Genomic DNA, 26,465 nt, shown 5'->3' on the forward strand with positions numbered 1-26,465 from the left:
TGTCATCCGCATACAAAGACAGGCGATACTTTTCTACAGCTTTTGCGAGATCGTTTAAGAACAATGTAAATAAGAGGGGACCCAATATACTGCCTTGCGGTACACCACATTGCACAAAAGAACAGGATGATTCATTTCCATTGACCACAGTTATCTGTCTCCTTTGACTAAGGTAATGTCTAAACCATCTGGTCACATTCTCATCAAAACCATAGTAAACTAATTTCTTTAATAGAATGTCATGCGAAATTAGATCAAACGCTTTTTCAAGATCCAATGTGATTAAACCAACAGCATAACCTTTGTCTATGGCACACACAAGGTCTTCAATGACATTGATTACAGCAGTCGAAGTGGAACGTTTTGGTCGAAAACCGTGTTGTTGTGAACATAAAAGACGATTTTCCGTTAGATACGCAGTGACCTGCTGAAACACTATTTTTTTTCCAATACCTTAGAAAGCACAGGTAAAACAGAAATTGGCCTGTAATTGGTTACATTGGTTGGGTCACCATCTTTATAAAGTGGCGTGATACGTACTAATTTCCATGCGCTTGGTACTACACCTTTCACCAGAGATAAATTGATCAAATGTGCTAAAGGCCGTAACATATGACTTACTGATATCTTAAGTATGCTTGCAGGAATATGATCAAGACCAGTTGCCTTGTTCAAAGGTAGTGTATTGACATGCTTTAGAATGTCTTGTTCTGAGATCTCCTGAAAAGTAAACACAGACGATGCTTTTTCCATAAATTGTTCCATGTTATTACCAAACAGTTGTGTTTCTTTACGTTTGTTTGCAATACTTGTGAAATGGTCATTCAAATGAGTTGCAATATTTCTATATCCACTGACATCTTTACCTGAGACAGCCAACTTATTAATAGAAGTATTCTACTTTTTGTTCGGCAAAACACAACGCAAAGATTTCCACATAGCGGAGGGATTACCCCTGTTGTCTCCGATCATTTTAGACACGTATAATCGTTTGGCCGTTCTTATCATGGATGTAACTCTATTTCGTAGTTTTTATACATGTCCCAGTGAAGCTCAGTTCCAGACTTTTTAGCTTGCTTTTTCATCTGGTCCCTTTCTCGAATCTTACTTAATACATCATTATTCATCCATGGTGGCTCTTTCTGTTTGACTCGCCTTTTCCGAAGTGGATCATGTTTGATGAACACCATAATTCATATGCTTTTTCTACATCACTTTCCGCAAGCATGTCACTCCAAGACACCTGCTGTAAGTCTTCAATGAATTCGTCTTCACATAACTTCTTAACACTTCGGCTGACTACATATCTATGGTTACCTGGCGGTGGTTTGGTATTACCCCAAGTAGCCATGACCATAAAGTGATCGCTTAAACTCAGGGGTATTACATCACAAAACGACATTTTCTCATGATTTGAGGAAAACAGAACATCAATTAGAGTTGAGGTTTTAGATGTAATCCGAGTTGGCAATCCAACGAATTGTTTCAGCTCATGTTCTTCCGCTATTTGCAATAAACGTTTGGTGTGATGTGCTGATGGCACTTTGCTAAGATCACAATTCATGTCACCCCAAAAAACATAATCAATGCTCTGGGTTTCAACGTTCTCTTAAAGAGATTTTCTATTTTATCAAACATATCGATATAAGAATCTGGGGGTCTATAGTAGTAAAGCACAAGAAATGGCTGTTGTTTTGGTAGATAAATTTCGATACACAATAACTCCAGTTTATCATCAGATATATCCTGTCTCTTTTTGTATATTACAGACTCGTGAATATATATCAAAATACCTCCACCATTTCTGTTTCTGTCCATTCTAATGCTTGCATATCCTTCAATAAAGATTTCATTATCAGTAATAGATTGGTCTAATCTTGTTTCAGAAAGACACAAAACATGAATTTTATTTGTTTTCACTACATGTGCTATTTCATCAAAATTTTTCAAAAGAGAGCATACATTCAAATGTGCAATATTAAAACCAGGATGCGAGTTTACGTGCTGAAATATAACTTCAGGTTTTTGATGACTGATATATGTATCTGGAGACAGTTTATCAAAACTTTCCTGACTGATACTTACATGTTCATCGTCATTATCATTCAACTTATCTATGTTTTGAGGCAGTTCATTCATTAAAAATGCATTGCCCATCCAATCTACATCAGAATTGAAAAGTTCATGAGAAGCTCCTGAGCAGCGAAAGTGTGCCCATTTTAAACAAGAGACACAAAGTATACCTTTCTGGTTAGACCTGACTGACTTGTCACATGATAAACACGGAAATTTAACAGCCATGTATTTAACAATATACGAAAATGATATGCACAAGTGTTCTGATACCTCACAACTTTTCAAGATCTGCCCGATGTCGAATGTTCACTATCTTGCTATCCCTTGTCAGTGCACGAATTCTGCCGTCATTGGTCCACACCTTGGTGATCGAGTCGCATCTCAGAGCCTCACGCACGAGTTCTTGCCTAGATGATGTCAGGTCTTCGCGAATGCATATCGGGGTTCTCTTCAGCTTCATTCTGGCGGCATAGACTTTTTGACGAACATTGTACCACGCAAACTTGACAATCAGTGGCCGTGGTTGATCAGCTCTTCCTGTCTGAGGTCTTTTCGGTTGAATCCGGTGTGTTCTGTCCAGGTCGCCTTCCCCCACGTTGAAACCGAGGTCGAGTTTGGAGTTGAGAAGATCGAGCACAACGTCATCGCTGATTTCGTCCTTCTTCTCCGGCACGCCGTATATTCGAAGGCAGTTTCGCCTGGAGTACTGCTCTTGTTCCTCCTGGTGGTTTCCGCTGTCAGAGAGCTTTTTCTCCAGTTGTTTGACTTTTTTCTCAAGTTCATTCACTTCTTGTTGCTTTTTCTCGACGTCTAGGTTGACTGCCGCATACACACTTTGAGATACCCGGTCTATCAGAGCCGCTGCGAGGAGGTCAACCAACGTTGAAAGGATTGGCTCGGCACAAATCACTTCTTTTATCTGGTCTTTGAGTTTCACTGTGTGACTCTCGTCGAACTTGAATGACGCGCATTCCGGAGTCGCATCATCTATTGTGTTGCTTGCACCCTTGTCCGTTTCCATGGTAGATTGAGCACCCAATTTGGTACCCTCTTCATCCTCGTCTCGGCAGCCGGAGGGTTCCCCATCGTCGGACGCTAGAGGCTCGTACCTGCCGACATTTTTTGATGAGCTACCTCTGCCCGTTTTCTCTGTCCTGCTGTCCTATTTCCTGATCTCATCATGTCCACAAATTGATCACAGACAGTATCAATAGTCACCACAGCACATTCCTCATGTTTGAAGGGCAAGCACTTGGAGCAATTCCGTGAAAAATCCGAAATTTGATGAATCTTTCTCACAGTAAGAACGGATAACGTCGTGACAACGCCGTAAACAAATTCGGCATTCCGTCATTACTCTCAATTGAAAATAATAGGCCAGCTAGGCCCTGCGTTTCATAGAAATGTCTTTAAAGTTACGCACAAATTTACGAACGGCAGGAATATGGCAAGCCAAGCGAGTTTCCTTATCATTGTGACTTTCAATAGCTAAAGTTGAAATTTGCGGATGATAATGATTATTCCTACATGTTAAAACATGTTTTTAGTTTGAGTGATTTTTGCCCCAATGAGATGAACTATAGGTGTAATCGTTATCACATACACGCAGGTGTACAGTTGTACTTTGTCAAAACGTAAGGGGGGAAATGTGTACACATATTTGTACTTCATATTCCATTCGTTCGTAAAGTCATGCGCAACTTTATGAACATATTTATGGAACGGAGCACTAGATTGTATAAGGTAGGTCGCATTGATCTTTCTACTGTATCACATTATAATGATTTAACCGATACTTAATTACGTGGGTGAATTTAAAAAATGGCATGTATGAAATTAGTGATGACGTATGATTAAAGTCGTTTCACCCATCCTTCAGGCGGGGCTTGCCGTATCCGCACCACCTGGCTTGAGCCTGGACTTCCTATAAGACGTTGCCAAGGCGGGTGAACTCAAGGCAAGAACAGGGCCACAATGGGAGTATGATGGCTACACCCATGGTTACCATGGTTTCACATTTGGACCACTAGCCAATTAGTTTTTGCGGCGAGTTGACCCTCAACATCGAACTCTGGGACAGTTTTTCAAAAAGGAGATAGCAGAACCTTTCGGTAATCAATGGTAATGTCGATTTTGAAATAAGGTTCGTTATTTTGAAGGTTCGCTATTGCGAAAATGAAATAAAGTTCGTCAATCCTAACTTAAAAAAAAAGTGCCTACTAACAAACCCTCAGAATTTCTAGCCATTATTTCTGTTTCCTTTTCAGATTAACGAACGTTCGGAATAACGAACCTAGTTTAATTTTCTGAATAACGAACCTTCGGATTTACATTTTCTTTGTTTCATTTAGAGAATGACGAATCATCGGAATAATGCAACTGCAACCGAGGAAATTAATGAGGGCGAAGAACAGTATGCCGTGCATGATACAAAAAAGAAAAGAAAGCAAGACTAGTAAAAAAAGGCAATGAAAAAGAAAGGGGGATTTATGGTGTTTGTAGCCAGCTGTATGTATCATAAGAAAATGCTATCCTATAGCTCATTATATCTCTGAGATGAAAAAGGTCTTTCGTGATTTCCCGCTGCCATTTGTGCCAAATTCACCATTGTGCAGTAGACGTACGTAAATGCGATCGCGTTTCATACCTATAATCAAGTCCTCGGGATTCATTCACTAATCAAACTTTAATCTAGGCCTGTATATGTTTTTGTAATTCCTGGCATTCAAAAGTACAATGTCTATAATTATAGACCGGGGCCCAGAGCATTTATTCAGCTGAAAAGGGTCACACTTTTTGATGGTCTCATCATATAAGGATGTGGCCAAGGGTCAATTAAATGAATTGCTGGCAAGTCACATCCTGTACCGTAAGCCTATTAGGGGCGACAAAAAGGGACCCCGAAAAATGGATTTATTCAGCCGAAGGGGGTCACGGACAAAAGTTGGTGGATATTGTTCCTTTGGGTGCACTTATCATGAAAACAGCAATGCCAGCTATTTTATCCTGTACGGGGCCCCAGACAGTAGCCCCAAAGGGCCTGTTGCGACACGGATTGTCGCCTCCTGCTCGGGGCGACAATCCGTGACGGGCGTTGGCGGCACGGATTGTCCTCTGGCGACAATCCGTGACGAGGGCTGGCGGCACGGATTGTCGCCCGCCCTCGAAGCACATTTTGCTGGGTAATATCGTTCTGGACATAATCATTGAAATACTAACACATAACTTACATGGCTACATCCATGCAAACATGCCATGTAAAAAGTCGTGAGGTTTCAAGGAAGTGTGTATGTGCGCGTGCACATGATAATTTAGTGTCCGTTTGTGCGTGTGTGTGTGTGTGTGTGTGTGTGTGTGTGTGTGTGTGTGATGGAATAATGTGTTTATTATGTCAGTTTTTTGCGTATGTGTTTTTTAGCTGCGCGTGGGGAGGGATACCTAGTAAGCTGTTGCTGGCATAAACGTTGATATTGATTTTATCAGCAGCTTTGAATTAACTGAGTTTGTTTGGCAGATTTGTATATGAATTCGGAGTGGAGCTTGCGTGCGGGCGGATGCTGCTTTTCTGCATACGGTCCATTATGTCTTATTTATCAACATTGGGAAATCGTTTCATCAGGAAGGAATCATCGGTTCGGGTGTGCGTCGGTATGTGGGAAGGGGGTTACATTTCGTTATTGCAAAAGTTTGTTATTCTGAAGGCTCATTCGTCCGAAGGCTCATTCGTCCGAAGGCTCATTATTCCGAAGGTTCGTTATTCCGAATTTCATTCTTGGATCAACGAACCTCTAGGTATAGTGAATTGTGTGTTTCGGATAAATGAAGCCTCGGAAAAAAAGGAAACTTCGGAATAACGAACCTTCGTGTGTGTGTGTGCGTATGTATGTATTTGGGTTGGTGAATGTGGGTGTGGGATGATTCAGGTTTTGTTTAATCAGGGGTTGGTGGGTTGGGAATGGATTTGAAGAAGGATAGTTATAAATGGTATGACAGATGTTGGTAGGATTTAATATCTAGGATAGATGTAGGCCCTAGATTTGTTTCGGTTAGGGAGGGGAGGGGGTGGTCGGGTTTTTTAATGACTGATTTCATTCTAGAATTGTGTAATGTATTTGTGTTTTTTATGTATATGCCCTTGTAAGTAAGAAGGTGTTACATGATCCAAACCAATATATTCAAGGAATATAGGGTTGGTAGGGCCCTACATGTCAAAAATTTCTCGTGAAGAAATTATTAGTAGGGTTGGTCTATAATCGAGTTATCTATGTTGAAGTGAGATTATTTGTGGTATAAACTGACAAATGGATTTGTTTGTGTTTCGAATTGCCATTTGTAACCTTTTTTGTTCATGTTACACCCAGAATGGGTCGATTTATGAATGATTTGAATGAAATCAATAAATATCAAGGAAAAAAAGTGTTGAGTTGGTGTATTTGCGTTATGAGGATTTGTTTGAGTGTTTGTTGGTGTTTGCTTGTATTACGTATGTATTAGCGGTGTGCAATGGCAGTTCGTTTGTGCTAAAATCAACTAACGATTGACAATTTTTTTACGGCGTGTGGAAATTATTCGCTCATGCATAAAGCATGCCAAACCTATTCTGGGACAAAGAATAGTGGTATCGACGTTCTAGTTTATAAGACTGATGGAAGAACAATGACCGCAGTGAAAAATGAACAAAGACAAATAACATTTGGGGAGGGTACCTCCTTCGTATGTATTTTCTCTCGGTCTCTCTCTCACCTAGCCCGCCTCACCGCTGATATTGGTTGACACATCCATACTATTTTTAGATCAACGCTGGTGTGAATTCTTTAAACACGTGCTCATACACTCTGAAGGCGTTTGTATTGCCACAGTAGCGCCACTATATTCCACATACACACGTAAGTATACAGGCACACGTATACACACAGACAAACAAACCACTACCACCATACAACCACCACACATGCACAGTTTCTACATATTGTATTATTATACTCCAAACACAAACACTTACACACACACACACACACACACAACAAATCATACACATCACATATCATGCAGCTCACAATACACACACACACACACACACACACGCACACACACACACACACACACACACACACACACACACACACACACATACGCATACGCATAACTTACCAGTCATACCCATCCCACCAAAGCTTAACACCGGAGGAACCACCCCGAGCCCGGGGCGACAATCCTTGACGGGGCAACAATCCGTGTCGCAACAAATTTTTTGCCATCACGGATTGTCGCCTTCGAGATCAAAAACTGGGAACTGCACAAGCGTCACGGATTGTCGCCAGGCGACAATCCGTGACGGGGGCGTGTCGCAACAGGGCCCCACAAATATGGTGTTATTCAGCTGAAAAGGGTCACGGCTAATTTCTTTTGCAATGGAAGTAGTTCCCATCAGAGATATCCAAAACACCAATGCCAGCTATTTTATCCTGTACGGGGCCCCAGACAGTAGCCCCAAAGGGCCCCACCCCCCATAGGCCCTACGTACAAACACACACAAACATTGATTTTATTCAGTTGAAAAGAGACATGGCTTATTTCTTTTGCAATGGAAGGAGTACCAATCAGAGATATCCAAAACACCAAAGCCAGCTATTTTATCCTGCATGGGGCCCCAGACAGTAGCCCCAAAGTGTCCCGCCCCCTATAAGCCCTACGTACAAACACACACACACACACACACACACACACACACACAGACACACACACACACACATTTACTTTATTCAGCTGATAAGAGTAACGGCTAATTTCATTTACAATGGAAGTAGTACCCATCAGAGATATACAAAACACCAAAGCCAGCTATTTTATCCTGTACGGGGCCCCAGACAGTAGCCACAAAGTGCCCCCCCCCCCCTTACATACTAGTAGGCTACATACTCACACAATAGTTTCATTCAGCTGAAAAGGGTCACGGCTAATTTCTTTTGCAATGGAAGTAGTACCCATCAGATAAATCCAAAACACCAAAGCCAGTTATTTTATCCTGCACGGGGCCCAAGACAGTAGCCCCAAATTGCCCCCTTACCCCCTCCCCCTCCCCCCCCCCCACACACACATTGATTTTATTCAGCTGAAAAGGATCGCGGCTACTTTCTTTTGCTATCGGAAGTAGTACTCATCAGAGATATCCAAAACACTAAAGCCAGTTATTTTATCCTGTACGGGGTCCCAAACAGTAGCCCCAAAGTGCCCCCTACACACACACACACACACACACACACACACACACACACACACACACACGCATATTGGTTTCATTCAGCCGAAAAGTGTCACGGCTAATTTCTTTTGCAATGGAAGTAGTACCCATGGGATATCCAAAGTACCAAAGTCAGATTTATCCTGCACGGGGCCCCAGACAGTAGCTCCAATGTGTTTTGCTTTATTCTCTTTATTGTTTGCATCTCTTCTTCTTCTTAAATATGCGCTCCTTCGTCTTCATTTTCGCGACAACGACAACGTCCTCCTCCTCATCATCAGTTTTGCTGTTCTGGCAAACATTTTCCAGCGTATTCGATTTTAGAGCGGCGAGAGCGGAAGACATGCGTAATTGAGTCTGGGAAAGCATAGGAACAGCGTAGCTAAAGCGGCCAACAGCGTTATCGAAGCAGGAATGAAGCGTCGTAGGAACAGGCCTTGATTTTATACGAGAGTGGTGAACTTAGTGAGAGCGTCGTTAAAGCGGGAAGGTTGTGCTTTAATCAAGAAAGCGGCGCAGCAGCGGGACCATGTCGTCGGTGTCTAGTTAAGACCACATCCCGTTCTTGTGCCTCTGTTACTACGGTCAGAAAAACCTAGAATTGTTATGCTCATCCCGCGGTATTTACACTGTCACTGCTCTCTCCCCATTTGAGCTACGATTCAAAATAGGTCAATCTTGATAGGGAGATGGGGAAGAAATTTTGAACCAGTTCAAAATTTCTTCCCGATCTGTAAAATTGCCAGATCCAACCCCATCACCCAAACGCTGCTGCTACGATGCTCCCGGTCCCCGTACACTTTTGCCGCTCTCTCCCGATCTGACAGATTGAATAGATCGGGATGCAGATCTTGATAGTAGAATTACAGGTGGGGACACTTTAGGAACACTCCGTGGGGCCCCATACAGCTATATAACTGGTTTCGGTGTTTTTGATACCTCGCTGAGTACTACTTCCATTGCAAAAGAAATTATAGCAGTGATTCTTTTCACTTAGAATAACATAATACGGGAGCACTTTCCAGCTACAAACTGGCTGGGGGCCCCTTAACTGGATGGGTTTGTGTTTTACGTATCTCAGCTGTTAATTCCACTGCCAAGGAAAATAGGCATACTTGACTCTTTTCACCTAAAAACACTTAATTCATATGGGGTGGGAATACCTTGGGGCTATACCTGTCAAAGGCCCTGCATCCGGGCCAATTTCGCACCTCCTTTAATCGAATTCTTTAATGTTGAATTAAATTCAGCAAAAATTTCGCCTAGATGACATGGTAGTTCAATGTCATAATCTCTTCATTCAAATTCATTTTGAAACATTCACATTACCTCTAACCTTAATTTAAATGACACTTTTTCAACTGAAATCCATATATAAGACAAGCACCATTCCACTATCCGTTCATTCACAAATTCATAATGATATAGTCACGTGATCCATCACATGCTGCACTCGTTCATGTTCAAATTGATTTCTGGCCATCTAATTTAACATGTCTGCAGCGAAGACATGTTCATGCTTGACCTCTTTCCTTATTTTCTTTCATCGTAGTTATTGTTTTGTAAGCATCATAGCTTTTCATGTTTTCGGATTCGTTTAAGAGACGTTGACACCAGTTTTTTTTTTTTTTTTTTTTTTTTTTGAAACGTGCTTTTTGAATCCGAAGAAGTAAGAAGCCACAAATTATCTGGCCGTTACGAGCGCTTTATTACGAGCGGTCGGCCAGTTCCAGGAAGTCACGGTTATGATCCTCAATTAAAAAAAAAAAATCATTTCTATGTCTTCTAGAGATATAGGCCTACGTCTGTATCTATTGTGCTGTCATGACTATAAAAAAATGAAGTTAATCAGCATTACTGGTACACGTATAGGCCTATAATGACGTGTATATGAAAGAGAAGGAGCGTTACCAGTCTGGTTACAGAACAACCAAATCCAGTTATACTAGATAAGAAATATGATACTTTTGCTGCTTTATAACAATAATTTATAGATGAAACGAAAACACACATAGAAAGACACGTTAAAATGATCTGAAACAAAGAAATAGCATGATTTGAATTTGAATGAACACGTTTGGAATTTGACTATCTTTCGCGAAATTTAATGACTGAAATACCTTTTTCGGCAAGTCAAGGCGAATTTGAATGAACGTAGGGTACCAGTCAATTTGAATACCCATTGTACGAATTCGAACCTTCTATCAAATGGACCGACAAAAGTGCGAAATGGGCTTGGAAAACCTAACTGGCTTTGATGTTTTGGGTATCTGGGCTACGGTCACAACTCAGAGCGGCGACCGACCGATTTGTAGCCTGCTCGGTCGCCGCTGAGATTTTGGCACTGCCCAGCAGTTTTTGGAGCTGTTGAGCAGGCTGACAGCCCCAGCGAAAATAGAGCAGTGCCCGAGCGATGATCTGTCGATGTCCTGTCGGTGACTCGTCAGTTGCCGGCCGATTTTAGGTCAAACCTGGCGAAATGCGAGGATCCTCTCAGCGCAGAGTCCGATCAGTCACCGAGCGATGAGCCGTCGGCAACTGAGCGGTCTCCCACCGGCCACCGGTCGATTTAAAAAAAAAAATCGATCAGCGGCCGACCGATGATCGGCAGGGCATCAGAGGTTTCCTGTCGGCGTACGGGCGGTGGCCCGTCGTTCCCTGCCAGGATGTTCTCACGAGCAATATTTGGGACTGTATGTCCATTTTGTATAAACAATAACGCTCTTTCTCTGCATCAGAGAGGTCAACGAGGTCTAAGATGTCGTTGATTCCACCTCAACTACTTCGACAACGAGATCCACAAGTCCAGCAGTTTGTGACAGTCGGTCTCATTAGGGATTTAGCCAGCTCCCCCTACAGATGTCCTCTCTTGGCCTTATTTTTGCGTATCCGGGCAATTACCCCAGGAGGGCAATTACCCCCCCCCCCCCCCCCCGGCTAAATACTGGTTAGTGGTAAGCTTAGAGAGTAAAGATTAGGGTTAGGGTTAGGGTTAGGGTTAGGAGTTTGGGTTAGGGATAGGATTAGGTTCAGGATTAGGATTAGGATTAGGGCCAGGGGAAGGGTGCCGGGTAATTGCCCAGGTGGTAATTGCTCTAGACCCTTATTTTTGTAATCATTGTTCCCCATGTTATAGAACAATGTATGCTCCTCAAAAAAAAAAAAAAAAAAAAAAAAAAAAACTGTGCGATTTGTTCTTCCTGCTCCTCTGTGAACCGTTTGCTGGAGTTCAGTGATTGTTGGATGGAGGGCAGGTCGTCATTATTTTGTCCTACAGTTGCTATCCTTTCCTTCCTTGTCCTCCATGTCTCCAGCCGACGTGACCAAGTCCTCTTCTTATGAGTGGACAATTAGAGCCACAGTTTCCTGCTTCTTCCTCCGGGGATAAACCCTGGTGACGGTCGTCTTGCCTCTTTCTCTCTCCATACCTGTTCCAGACGGCCCCGATTCCTCCTCCCCTTCTTATCGCTTTGAAATGCTTTTCCTTTGCGCTTTGGGCATTTTCTTGTGAATGAAAATTGTTGGGAAAACCAGGCTGAGTTGATGACTTCGTTCAGAAATCTTACTGTTTCTCTTGGCGGGTGCTGGGCAGCTCTTTATATATGCCCTGGGGAACGCCGCTGTAAATCAAGCAGTCGCCGCCCGGACGCCGGTCAGTTTTTAACTCGCCGACCAATGACCAACCGGTGACCAACCGATCTCCCATCGGTCATCGAGCGGCCACTGCTCGGCAACTGACTCTCTTGGGGCTTATTTTTCTTTTTTTTTTACCTAAACCGCCCAACGGCGACCGCTCGATTAGGTCGGTGCCTGGGCGGTGCCTGGGCGGTGGCCGCCCAGGCACCGAGCGTATTTTGGACGGCGAGTAGAAATCGAGCGGTCACCGCTGAAATTTTAACTCCGCGCTAAAACTTCAGCGGCGACCGACCGATGCCCTAAAAATCAGCAGTGCCTGGTCGGTCACCGGTCGGCGACCGACCGATATTGGCTAAAAACTCGCCGAGCGGTCGCCGACCGGTCGCCGAGCAGGCTGATTTTGGGGGTTGTGACCGTGAGATGTAAACTAAGGCCTACTTCGATTGTAAAAGAAAAACAACTATGACTCTTTTCAGCTAGGGCCTAAATGATGTCATAATAACTATGTGGGGGAGGGGCACTTTATGGCTACTGTACTGGGCCCGGTACAGGATGAAATGACTGGTTTTCGTAATATGGTCATCTCGGTTGTGCGCTATACAGAAGTATGCTTCCTTTGCAAATTTCTTTGGTGTTTTGCTACTGTAGTAACCTATAGGACTCCGTATACAGGATGAGATGACTTGCTTTGGTGTTTGTGATATCTCTGTTCAGTAGGCCCTGATATCAACGTTACAAAAGAAATTGTACGACCATTTTCAGCTGATTCACAGTACATGTATAATGGATGAGACACTCAGTGGAGCTACTGTCTGGGGCTCTGTACAAGATAACTGGCCTTGGTGTGTTGAATATCTCTGATAAGTATACTTCTTACAGTGCAAAAGAAATTACCCGTGTTTGGGCTATACTGTCTGGGGCCCCGTGCAGGATAAAATAACTAGCTTTGGTATTTTGGATATCTCTGATGGGTACTACTTCCTTGCAAAAGAAATTAGCCGTGACCCTTCTCAGCTGAATAAAACTAATGTGTGTGCGTGTGTGTGTGTGTGTGTAGGGGTGCACTTTGGGGCTACTGTCTGGGGCCCCGTACAGGATAAAATAACTGGCTTTAGTGTTTTGGATATCTCTGATGAGTATGCCTACTACTTCCGATTGCAAAAGAAAGTAGCCATGACCCTTTTCAGCTGAATAAAATCAATGTGTGTGTGTGGGGGGGGGGGGGGGGGGGGATTTGGGGCTACTGACTGGGGCCCCGTGCAGGATAAAATAGCTGGCTTTGGTATTTTGGATATCTCTGAAGGGTACAACTTCCATTGCACAAGAAATTATAGCCGTGACCCTTTTCAGCTGAATGAAACTAATGAGTGTGTGTGTGTGTGTTGGGGGGGGGGGGGGGGGTACTTTGGGCTACTGTCTGGGGCCCCGTGCAGGAAAAAATGACTGGCTTTGGTATTTTGGATATCTCTGATGGGTTCTACTTCCATTGCAAAAGAAATTAGCCATGACCCTTTTTAGCTGAATGAAACTAATGTGTGTGTGTGTGTGTGTGTGTGTATGTGTGCGTGCGGGGGGGGGGGGGGGGGGCTCCATTTCGGCTACTGTCCGGGGCCCCGTACTGGATAAGATAGCTAGCTTTGGGGTTTTTGACATCTCTGATGGGTACTCCTTCCATTGCAAAAGAAATTAGCCGTGATTCTTCTCAGCTGCACGAATAAAATCAATGTTTGTGTGTGTTTGTACGTATGGCCTATGGGGGTGGGGCACTTTGGGGCTACTGTCTGGGGCCCCGTAAAGGATAAAATAGCTAGCATTGGTGTTTTGGATATCTCTGATGGGAACTACTTCCATTGCAAAAGAAATTAGCCGTGACTCTTTTCAACTGAATGAAATCAATGTTTTTGTGTGTTTGTACGTAGGGCCTATGGGGGGTGGGGCCCTTTGGGGCTACTGTCTTGGGCCCCGTACAGGATAAAATAGCTGGCATTGGTGTTTTGGATATCTCTGATTGGAACCACTTCTATTGCAAAAGAAATTAGCCGTGACCCTTTTCAGCTGAATAACACCATATTTGTGGGGCCCTTTGGGGCTACTGTCTGGGGCCCCGTACAGAATAAAACAGCGGGCATTGCTGTTTTCATAATAAGTACACCCAAAGGAACAATATCCACCAACTTTTGTCCGTGACCCCCTTCGGCTGAATAAATCCATTTTTCGGGGTCCCTTTTTGTGGTCCCTAGGCTTACGGTACAGGATGTGACTTGCCAGCAATTCATTTAATTGATCCTTGGCAACATCCTTATACGATGAGACCATCAAAAGATGTGACCCTTTTCAGCTGAATAAATGCTCTGGGCCCCCGGTCTATTATGCCTTCACAAGCACACGCGCACCCTCTCTCTCATACATGCACAATTCTTGATGGTCCGTACCCGTAATTATATTTTCTTGCAGGCATAGATTTCCACATCGGTCTTCCATTCGAAAGCAACCACCGTGTAGCCCGTCTTCTCGTCGACCGTCGCCCGATGTTCTTACAATTCCTGGACAGTATACAGACCCCGGATGGAAGACAAACTATACTTCATATGATAAACTCGAACGCCATTGGAAATATGATGAGTAATGCAAACGAAATGGAAGATGTGAGTGGGAAGAATGTAGAATGCAAGCATAACCGAAACTTTACGATCCCTATAAATTTGCGGAAGGCACACACACACACACACACACACACACACACACACATTCAAGCATACACACATATTAAATTATTGCAAACCCTAATGGAAAGTACACAGTGCCCCACAGTGTGAGATACACAGTGTGAAACACAGTGTGAACAGAGTGTGAAATCTCTTTTCACAGTTAAATTCGAGCGTATTAACAGTTTGAACACAATGTGAGTCATCAATTCACAGTGTGAAACAAAGCGTTACTATGTGAACACTCTGAAAAAAAAACACTGTGAAATCATCTTCACTTTGTTAGATTCGAGTGTTTTGACGTAGTCGACTATGTGAGCACACTGTGAGCACACTGTGGGACAGTGTTCTTCTCAGTAGGGAAGGTCAAGGATTTGCGATTTGTTTACAAGCGCTGTCTGCCATCGTTAGGTATAGACATCACTCTTTTTTGTCAGTTTTCTCACTCCATTCTTCTGTTCTCAAAAACTTGATGACAGACCGTATTGCAAGTTACGAAAAAACAAAATTATATTTCAGAAATCTGAATTGGGCATTCATGTCACAATTACACCAGGGGGGTGTTTCACAAAGCTGTTCGTAAAGTTACGAACAACTTACGAGCGACTGGTGATCAGTTCTTGTGCTGAATTATGGAAATTCTGATAAGTATAGCACATCAGAACTGATCTCCAGTCGCTCGTAAGTTGTTCGTAACTTTACGAACAGCTTTATGAAACAGGGCCCTGAGGCTAGGAGTGGTTTACTATTACAGACTTATATTAAGCAGCCCCATCTCTCCTGAGGAAACGTCGTATTTTTACAGCTTGTTCTTCCGTCAATCTCTCTTTTTGTGCAGAATATTCCTGCTGGAAAGAACACAGTGTCCCACAACGTGAAACACTATGTGAAACACAGTGTGAGAACACTGAGTGGACACAGTGTGAAATCTCTTCACATTGTTAAATTCGAGCGTTCTAACATTGCGAAAACATTGTGGATCATCGTCACAGTGTGAAACAGAACATTACTATGTGAACACAGTGTGAAAAACGAGACCACAATGTGAAATGATCTTCACACTACTAAATTCGAGAGTTTTCACGCATCCGACAATATGAAAAACATTCTGAACACACTGTGGGACAATGTGTTATTTAGGGTATTGTGCTACCGAAGGTCTCAATTACTCAAAACAGTTGGGTACAATGTGAATATAACGTGTAGCAATTGATATCTCTCGCATTTCAGTGAAACATGTACCGTTCTGTTGACTTATATATACCGATAGAGAGTGTTCCACGTTAGCCTTGCACTTTAACCACGATAAGAAAATTAATCTTTCCGTCAACTTTATAAGTATAAAGAAAGTAATTTGCATGTAATACCAACTCTGGAGAGGTGCGCCTAACTATCCACAAAGTGTGCATTACGATACCCACACACACTCTTATTGACATCATTGCCACCTGATTTCATAATAAATATTTGTGTTGTTTTGGACAGTTGGGAGTCTTTAACGATCCCGCCTACAGAGCCATCGAGTTGCCGTCAGTAAATGGGATCGGGTCTGCGGCTGGTCTTGCAAAGGTATAACGATGGCGACTAATAACTGTAATAATTATCACTATAATGTTGACATGATAATGATAAGGGGAATGATAACTATGTCCTCCTGCCAATTATGATAATGATTATCATTTGTATTAGATGGTGGTCAAAAAACACATATTGCCTATAAGAGATTCGTTAAGTGAAGCCTTCAGGATGTATTCCAAATCTGCGATCGTTATCTTCAGCTTGCATGGTGTTATTTGCGATTTGTCGTAATTTGGCCAGCTGGCTTTCGATACACGAAATTCCCTGCCAAAATGATCACTAGTCTTGATTGAATGTTTGATTACAACGGGAAATAACGCATAATTTTCATTCAGGATTGCCGGGGTCCGATACTAATCCCTGTCATGCCTGCGGTATTTGACAAACATTCTCCAAAGCGAATAAAAAGAAAAATAGAACGAGTGAATAGAGAGAGCAAGTTCTATCAAAAGCAGACATAACTTGTCCCCTTTAGCACTGAACGCGCCATCATGTCAGGAAATGTAAAATCATAATCAACCTTTATGTCTCATTAACACCACCTGTCCATCGAGTTTGATGCTTCCACTACGATTTACCTAATATTGTGTACCTTAAGCTACTTTACTTGCACTCGCAAGGTATAACTCAGACTAATAGTAGGTGGATATTAATTTGATCGAGTGACTCAACTATACAATGTATGAATCTCATATCTGCTCCATTTCACGCTTTGAATCTAAAAACATAGTGATGTGTATAATTATGTCAATGTCATGACGTTTTGTTTTCAGCTCTATGGAATAATTTCATCTGGTGGCATAGACCCAGTTACTAACAGAACTCTGCTGTCAAAGGAGAGAATCGACGATTTTCTGAATTTCGAGCCTCCTTCTGTCGACAGAACTCTCGGCATTCCTCTTTCTTTCAGTCGCGGGATGATCAAAATTGATAAGTTTGTTGTGAGTGGTCAATCAGTTCGTATTGTATAGCAAATGACTTATGCTACTTATTACTAGTTTCGTGCTTGAACGTAATGTCCCCCAGAGTGACTAAATTTTGTCGACCATTTAGCAATATATACGCCTTATCTATTTCGATGATATATATCATTTACATTATTTTCTACGCTTTTCCGCACATTGGTTTGTCAAAGTTGGGACATACTTCAGCTTTAATAATGTAGGTTAGCCTTCAGGTGGACAACTGTCTCAGATGGCCTTTGTGCATACAGTATCAAGGCCCTCAGCGCTGGTATTTGATAAGATAGAGAAATGGGATAAGAATTACAAAACACATGTATTAAGAAGGTCTTAATAGAATGTCATAATTATGTTTTTGTATTATTTCGTACTCATTATATTCTCTGTAATCACGTTCGATTGATATACAGGGAATAAAGCTAAAACATTGTGCTTTGGAGGTGCGGGTATCACAAATGAGCGTTTTTTAAAAGAAGTTTAGTGTTTATTATGTTCATGGATATAGGAATATCAACTGAATCTGGAACCTGATTACGAGAGGTATTGGCAAACACCTTGGGTAGCCTCTTTGTTCTCCATGGTGTACACAATAACATTCTGGTTACAAAGACTGTATGTATAGCTATAGCAATTTAATGAACATAATGCAGAACTATTATTTCATAATTATTTCTAAACGTACATCCAGGATCGGATTAATACCTGCGATTGTAATGCCTATAATGAGTTTTGCTGATTTCTCTTATGGACTAGCCTGATTTATTTTTCTTTTTGTAGGACGGAGTGACAATGTTTGGGCACCCAGGAGCTGGCGGACAACACGGCTGTGCAGACCCGGTACATCAGGTCGGATTCGCCTACCTCAGTAGCACCATGCTTCCATACCTTCTGGGTGAAGATCCTCGGTCTAACCAGCTCGTTCAGAGTCTTTACAGATGTGTTCAAAAACTTGAAAATCAGTAATTTCTCATTTTTACAGTTTACACAAACAATACTTTCTTTTTTTCTTAAACTGATCAAGCTGTTTTGTACATATTCCATTCATAATAATTGAAATATTTCACAGCGTAATAATTAGCCAACCTAAATGCAATATTGGAGACAACTTATCTTAAAGAAAACGTTCATAAGTACTAACTACGTAAACCCATTTCTTTGTGAACATCCTAAGGAAATCAAGTGGCCTTAATCTGTAGGACGAATTTCTCTTAAACAATTCTAAACAAACGAAAACAAGATTATTATCATATAATGAGCTTGAGAAAACAATGTTTACATAAGCTGCTTTGTGATTAGTATTGTATAGTTGAAATGTTTACATGAAAGAAAGAATACACTGTACAACATTTTTTAAAGCGTTGCGACGAGCGCGTATAAAGGCATACATTGGATCATAATGATTCTTTTGAATAAACAAAAAAAATGGAGTCAATTCGTAATGTTTCTTCAATTGCGTGAAAGAAAAGGACATACACGTAACGAAAATGAGTTCATTTAGAAGTTATAAGAAGTACATTTATTACAACTTTCTGAAAGTGCAAACTTTCAGACCGCAGAAATCCTACACTTCTCTATACAGAAAGAACAAACAATGAAGGGAAGGGATAGAAAAAGGGTCGTTGTAATTATATCTTGAAAAGTTTTGATATTGGTAATGTTATTACGGTATATGAATATCTCCAAATTTTATGAACCATGAAATGTGTCTCTGAACAGGGAGGTGAGACTGCTCTGAAGGATATGCAAATGAAAATGCCACTTACATAAATTAGATTACAATAACTGTAACGATCCGAGGAAGGTACCAATGAAATATCGTTGAAGTATTAAAGGGGAAATCCAGTCCAAGTATCATTTAGTCTGATAAGAAAGAGCAAAATATTACGAGTTCAACGGTGTAGATTTGATCGAAATCGGATGAAAAATAAGGAGGTTATGACATTTAGAAGTTTCGCTTTTTTTTGGGGGGGGGGATGGGGGCAGTTCATCAACAATCTAATATAAATATGCAAATGGTAAAGTGACCATGTCATGCTCTTACAACCTATCATATATTTTGTACATAAAATTTTGAAATTTGTAGTTTTTCATTCAAACGCAATTATGCCCGAGGCTCAAATCCTCAAACATCTAACTGATCACTACTCTGAAGCTATTCAACCAGGAGTAACGTCATGTTTCAGACCTCAATGACAGAAACATTGACTTTTTTCATTTTTTTTTTTGGTATACGTTCAATGGAAAATTGTGAGGGTAAAACATGGTTAGTTCACTCAATTGCATATTCATACCTACTGTACGTACAAGAACTGTTTTGGAGAAATTATCATAACTTCAAAATTTCGTAACATTTCTTATTTTTCATCCGATTTCATTCAAATTCTTAACGTTGAACTCGTATAATCTTATTCTTTTTGTTTATCAGACTAACTTATATTTGGACTAGATATCAGTGAGGTTTCATCCTGTCTGCCTGTGTGCATGTGTGTTAATTCATTTTGAATGAAGAACCTAACACCGTCCCTCTACCATAGTGGTCCTATCTATATATCGGAGAGAGTTTCACCTTATCTACCGAGATAAATACACGCATAAAATCACAGAGTGCCCATATTACACGCTAACATTTCTGAGTGATAGTACAAGTACTAGACGCCATGAATTCGCAGTAACGTAACAATAACGTGACCCCGCAATAATAACATGCTTTTCTGGCATTCGACATGGCACACTCCTGAATTCCAGAGAACAAAATAAACATTACATCCCACGGGGATGAGATGTCATTTCCCGAAACACAAGCAACCGCTTCAGCAGTATAAACTCGATCTTGAAGTGCATTTTCTCGCGCTAAAAAGGTGTCTGTAAATTTATCAAAACTAAAACACACAGCCCAAATAAAGCTGCAAACAGCGATTCAACTGATTTGCGTTATTGCCACATGTAAATATAAAGGTACATGTATTATATGATATACAATGAACATGTATAAATATAGTGGTAACATTATGCCGATGAACAGGATGTTTGTTTATGTCATGTTTGGAACGTATTATGGGTGACACAATGATGACAAAATAATTATGTCGCAGGTTGCCGGATATATCAGCTTTATTTGTGTGCAAAATCCGCTGGAATTATGTTTGTTTGTTTGTTTGATAGATACTTTATTTTCTGCAAATCAATATACATAAGTTACATAATCATGAAAATGCAGGAAATATACAAAGTAAATTAAACGCAAAGTCGTTTGACTTGCATAAACCACGATACATACTAAGTACATAATCATGAACACGTAGGACATATGTAAAGTAAATTTAACACAGTCTTTTGACTTGCATAAACAACGATATGAAAGAAATTTAATATACAGTATGCATGTCTATGCAGCAGTGATAAGAATAACATTTATAGTTAAGAAACGATTATGCAGAGGGCCGCCATTATAAGCATTGCTTGAAAAGATGGCCGGCCCGAGGAAAAGATAAGGACGTACTAAATTCGTAACAATATAAATTCTGCTGCGAAGGTAGCAGGGGAAAATAAACTCTGGTGTGTGATGGTGGTGGTGGTGAATGTGTGTGCAGGTGCTTGAGGGTGCACAATAGCAGATAGGCTGGGATTTAGAATAGTGAAATTGGTTTACTGAAAGAGGGGACGATATGCGCTGTTGCTATCAGGAGACCAACATTAGTTACAGATTTATATAAGTTATTTGTTTTTAGTTCATATTTGAAATATACTGTAATAAAATGTACTTCTTTAAGTTTGCTTTAAATGAAAACAAGGAGGCACACTGTTTCAACTCCTCAGGAAGAGTGTTCCATGTATCCGGACCTTGATGTCTAATCGACTTTTGAGCAAGTAAAAGCTTTGGATTACTTAAGTGAAAATCATGGGAACGACGGGTAGGGTATGAGTGAATATGGTCATTGGTTACTAGGGTATTATGAAAAAATGGTAATGCATTTCGAGTGTGTTTATACATAAATATGGCAGTTAGGTATAAATGTATATCATGTATAGGAATAAACAGACGGAGGGGTATGGAATAGGATGGAATATGAAGTGAGATAACAAGCTATGGAATAAATAAAATGAAAATTGGAATGGACGCGATTGAGCCTAACAATTCTGAAACATATTTCAAGATTACAAAATATGTATTGATGGAAGATGCATCTCAAGAAGACACAATATAGCACCTTTTGACGATTATATAATAATGAAATGATGGAGGATATACCTAAAGTAAACAACATATAACACAGTGTAACCAACCAGCGGAAATAAACTTCATGTTTCTTTGTGTAATTGACTAAGTACAGTGTACTTGATTGGCAGATGGGCATGATGGGTGTGTGTTATTTTATTTTTTATTATATTTTTATATATTATATATATATATATTTTTTTTCTTTGTGGTGAGGCTAATTGTTAGTTCGTATAGATTAAGCTTTCGGCCCGAATCCCTCGACGGGGTCTGACACTAAAAATACAATGTCTTGTGACAGTGATATTTTCAGTAACGTCTACGCAACAAGTATGCCATTCATAGTGTATATAATAATTTAAAAAAAAAGATGAAGAACACACGCATTCGGATAGTGTAATGTAGAAAGTCATACTTGCATGTTGTGATGACCTGCGTTGGGTTAGGCTATTGGCCATCCGTGGCGTGTGGTTAAGCTGATAAGTGTCTGCTTTGTGTTGTGTTAGGGTGGAGAGAGAGAGAGAGAGAGAGAGAGAGTGTGTGTGTGTATGTGTGTGTGTGTATGTGTGTGTTATATACAGCATATATATATATATATATATATATATATATATATATATATATACACACACTTGGTGATTCTATCCTTCTATGAAGTGCTCGATATCCTCAAAGGTATAGCTTTAGACAGAAGTATTGGAACAAGTTCACTCGGTTGAATCTGCTGTCAACCGAGTGAACTTGTTCCAATACTTCTGTCTATATATGAAGAGTTTGTTTGCAAAAACCGACAAGTCCATTTGTGAGAATTTTGAAGTATGGTCTCTGTCATAAAGTACAAAATAATACCTTTGAAATGATATATTGGTCACTACACATAAAAGTAAATTTTTGAAGTTATGGTAAAAGGAAGCACACATTTTCTTATTATTCTCTTTATTTTTCTTGACCTTTAATCGCAAATATCTCCATTTGGCAAATATGGACTTAACGGTTTTTGCGAACAAACTCTTCATATATATATATATATATATATATATATATATATATATATATATGCACTTGCCTAAATGGACCTATACATATATCAATATAGGGACCTAAACAAGCTCAGCTTTTTAGGAGGTCTGTCACATTTCATGTTTGTAAAATTGTCTTCTCTTATATTCTTTGTCAACGACGCTATGTCTCGTCTTATGTTCAATCGATTGTATCATGTTATTTGAGTTTGAGATGTGGAACAATAAAATTAAATCAATCAAAGGTCAGCGAATAAAAAAAATACATGTGCCCGCTGAATCTAGTTACGCCTACCGCTCCTCTAAACTTACGTCTATATGAGGATTGTATTTTATGTTTGACATTACTACTGAACAATGCAAAAGACACATTCGAAATAATAACACACATAGGGAAACATAAAATGTGGCTATGCACATCATGTGATTTGTTTATTTTGTATTTCCACTAAGCTAATAATCATTATCAATCACTAATCATTCATGACATTAAAGTGAAAGAAATGATAACGTATTGAAATGTCAAAAGCACAATTAAGATATACAGTCATGTACGTGTAAAGGAAAAATTATTTACACATGTTCTGTAAAGAATGCAAGGGGCTGTTTCTTAATTCATCCAAACGGAAACAGATACACACATGCACACGCGGTTTTATTTGCCACTTAAACTTACATCAAAGAAGTAAAACCAAGAGAGCAAGAACTTAATTTGATGGCCTATAGGCTGACTTTAATTCACATGTTGCATTAACAAAAATTATGAAGAGTTACAACTTACAAGATTCCTTTTTTTCCAAATAGATGGATAGTATTACACACTGCATGATATTTCCAGATAAAGTACATGACTACGTACATGTATTGTATGCGCTGTAATCAATCATACCGAGAATATAGAGATTGCTGATTCAAATTAAAGATCTTTGATCAGCATTCAGTAATGTACACTGACAAGTGTGAGTCTCACTTCCAAAAGAGACTTGAGCGTGGCTGTTTTTACAGCTGAGGTTTCAGTGATTGTATGGATAGCTATACACAATACCATAAACACAGTAAATAGACTGGTAGACTGATTATGTATACAGAAGTCAAAGACAAAACAAAAACACACTGGCTGCATTCTTGGTTTACAAAATATAGAAAAAAATCATGAAACAATATTAAAAAAAAGTGAATCGGTTAAATCAAAACCAGTTGACCACAACATAATTATGTGCAAAAGATGTATTACTACATGCTACTACGGTATACTCTATTGGATAATGGGATTATACAGTTTCAATTTTCCCCAACATACGATCAAAGTGAAATGCACTCAATAGTGTAATCTACACAAATAATATGCGCGATATATCAGGAAACTATTCTCCTGTTACAATGTACAATGGTTACAGTATGACGACAAAAACGACCATGTGATACTCAGTACAGTAACCTATATTCGCATAGGAGGGAAATTCGTAAAATGCTATTCCAGTTTGTTAACGTATGTTGATAAACAGTCATGACTACGTTTGATTGAAATTCCTTACACGGGATCAAGTCCGTCATTGGAAGGCGTCCTGTGTGTTTCCATCCAGGGTATAATAAGGCACTTCATAGTCACGTCTTTGTCAAGCTATAAAAACACGTTCCTGCCCCTCCATCAGATATCGAATTTGCATTGATTGTATCACAGTGGCTACCATATAAAAATGGGTGAACAAACCACAGTGTATACCGCACATTAGTTGAATGTTAGCATCGTTCCCTCGTGGTGTCATCCTATATCGTAGAGGGAATTAGCTGGAGCACTCATGTTTAGACAATGAGCTTGGAGATTTCGTATATGTATTGGGGGAAATGTATTGAATTGCACTATCTACTTTTAATTCAGTCATTCCACTGTTCCCTAGTAAAATAATTGTTCTACATGACTATAATGGCACAAAAATCCGATTATTATGCATTTAATGATAAAATACGTTTGTATACGAATGATCATACAATGGCTATTTTACATGCTATCAACACAAAGCTATAACACACAGAATAGAAATCTATAATGCACTATACTACAAACGTGTAAAAAATATTCAATCAAGTACAACAACATACAAAAATTATGTTTCATAATTGTTTTCGGCTGAGATATTATTGACGTTTGATGCCATTCATCAACATTGTTTTTATGTACAATTTGGAATCATGCAAAAATACACTACAATAAGCCTCACGTGATGGTAGAAGTTAGGCTATGTGTTTACATTGGTTACATTGCTTAAAATCTGATTAAATAATGTTTTACCCTTATGAGGATTTTCACAAACCATTTTGACTCACAACCAGCAATTCACCAAATCAAAATTCGTTTACATTCTTCATTCTTTAATATACCTCGTTAACAACACACGGAGAGATATTTTCAGCATGATGTACAACAGCGCTAAAACATCAAAATTAGTCACATCATACATCAAATTTAAGTCACATCATATTTACATAATGCAATTACAACATAGTCCTCACCTAAACAAGAAGGAAACAACAGCATTAATCATTATTTCACAAGCACACTTCTGTTTGAATTTCTAGTAAGAAAGTAATCAAGTGCAACGTTTCCATTCCTTCCTACAAATATAAATCTCTTCTCTAAAAAAGTTCATGTTAACGATTTCAAAAGTACAATGCATCATCTCTGATATTCTATCACACCCTGAAATATGAAATCTACACATACACCATGCAAATAAAACTATTTTATTGAATATGAACAAGAGAGCATTGCTAGCTATGTTTTTTTACCAAATGAAGTCCGCATCAATCAGTCCTAATTCACAGACAATTCACATTTGCATTACGTCTTTCCTTTGTCCTCCCATTCGGGGGACTTCTATATTCATACTCATATCGCTAAATGACCACAAATAGAAATGTGTTGACCGCCTAACGATGCATTATGTATCACAAGCTAGTAAATTAGACAAAGAAAACATATTCATTCCATATTACAATGGTGTTACGATTAGCTGCACTTTATAGAGTTGCTCTGTTGTCATATTCTTCATGTTCATCATGTTATATATTTTCTATCACCACATTCCCCCTTGCTGTCTAAAGAGAGAGGAAGTCATACAAATTAGATAACAAATTACGTTCAGAACCTTAACAGAAAATTGTACTATTTACACATTTTGATATAAAAATTACAAAATGTTTCCACTATACATGTATATGAGTATACCGAATAGACAATAAGAAGGTAATTACAACTTGCGGAAAGACCGCATTCCACCTTTCACTTCAATTTCAACTGATATGTAGTCATTGCAGATTGATATCAGTTACTGAAATCTATTGTTTTCACTTTTGAATCATACAAAATACATTATATCAACATCATGAAAGTGGAAAACATATTCAAATAACCCTAGGCATAATCATGCTTACATTGTGTAGAAGAATGTGAAATTCTACGGGCTATAATTTCTCAGTGTTTGCTTATCAGCTTAGTGAGTCAGAACTTTAACCAAAATCTGTAGATCACAATTTACAAGTGTCAGCCACATCACCAGTTTGACTTTATGAAATACACTGTCTAGTGCAAAAACCTACATTTACTTGCACCAAAGGGGGAGATATTCTACACATATTCAATGGTGTCTTTAACTTGACACATGTTCAGTTGTAACTATATAACATTATTTGCATAACAAAGAGAAATAGCAAAACATATTATACATGTACAAGTGACTCAAATAGACCATAATGAAATGATCTCCAATTCCATGCATAATGCATTAGACACTTTGGATTGACAGAGCAGCAGAGATGTGAGAGAGTCATTATTAGCACAAACAGTGAGATGACGTACAGTGTACCTCCAATAATCAAATGCAGCCACTTTCAATATCCATCCATTCATCCAAATAACACACAGTACAGTAATAAGTGCACTGAAATAAACATTTCTGTAGAAGTAGAGATATAGGTATAATGAATGATTGTTTATATATTGCGGCCATGACGCTTTTAGAAATTTACACCTAT

The 26,465-nt window shown here is 39.7% G+C and overlaps 1 pseudogene; it reads left to right on the top strand.

The window, feature by feature from the left end:
- The window catches only part of LOC139712609 (beta-lactamase domain-containing protein 2-like), a 28,693-nt pseudogene extending 10,532 nt beyond the window's left edge, over nucleotides 1-18,161 (top strand).
- Nucleotides 18,162-26,465: the final 8,304 nt, after the last annotated feature.

Source organism: Diadema antillarum, unplaced genomic scaffold, assembly GCF_040938485.1.
Source record: "Diadema antillarum isolate AM-2024a unplaced genomic scaffold, OU_Dant_1.0 seq00001829_RagTag, whole genome shotgun sequence".
NCBI lineage: Eukaryota > Metazoa > Echinodermata > Echinoidea > Diadematoida > Diadematidae > Diadema > Diadema antillarum.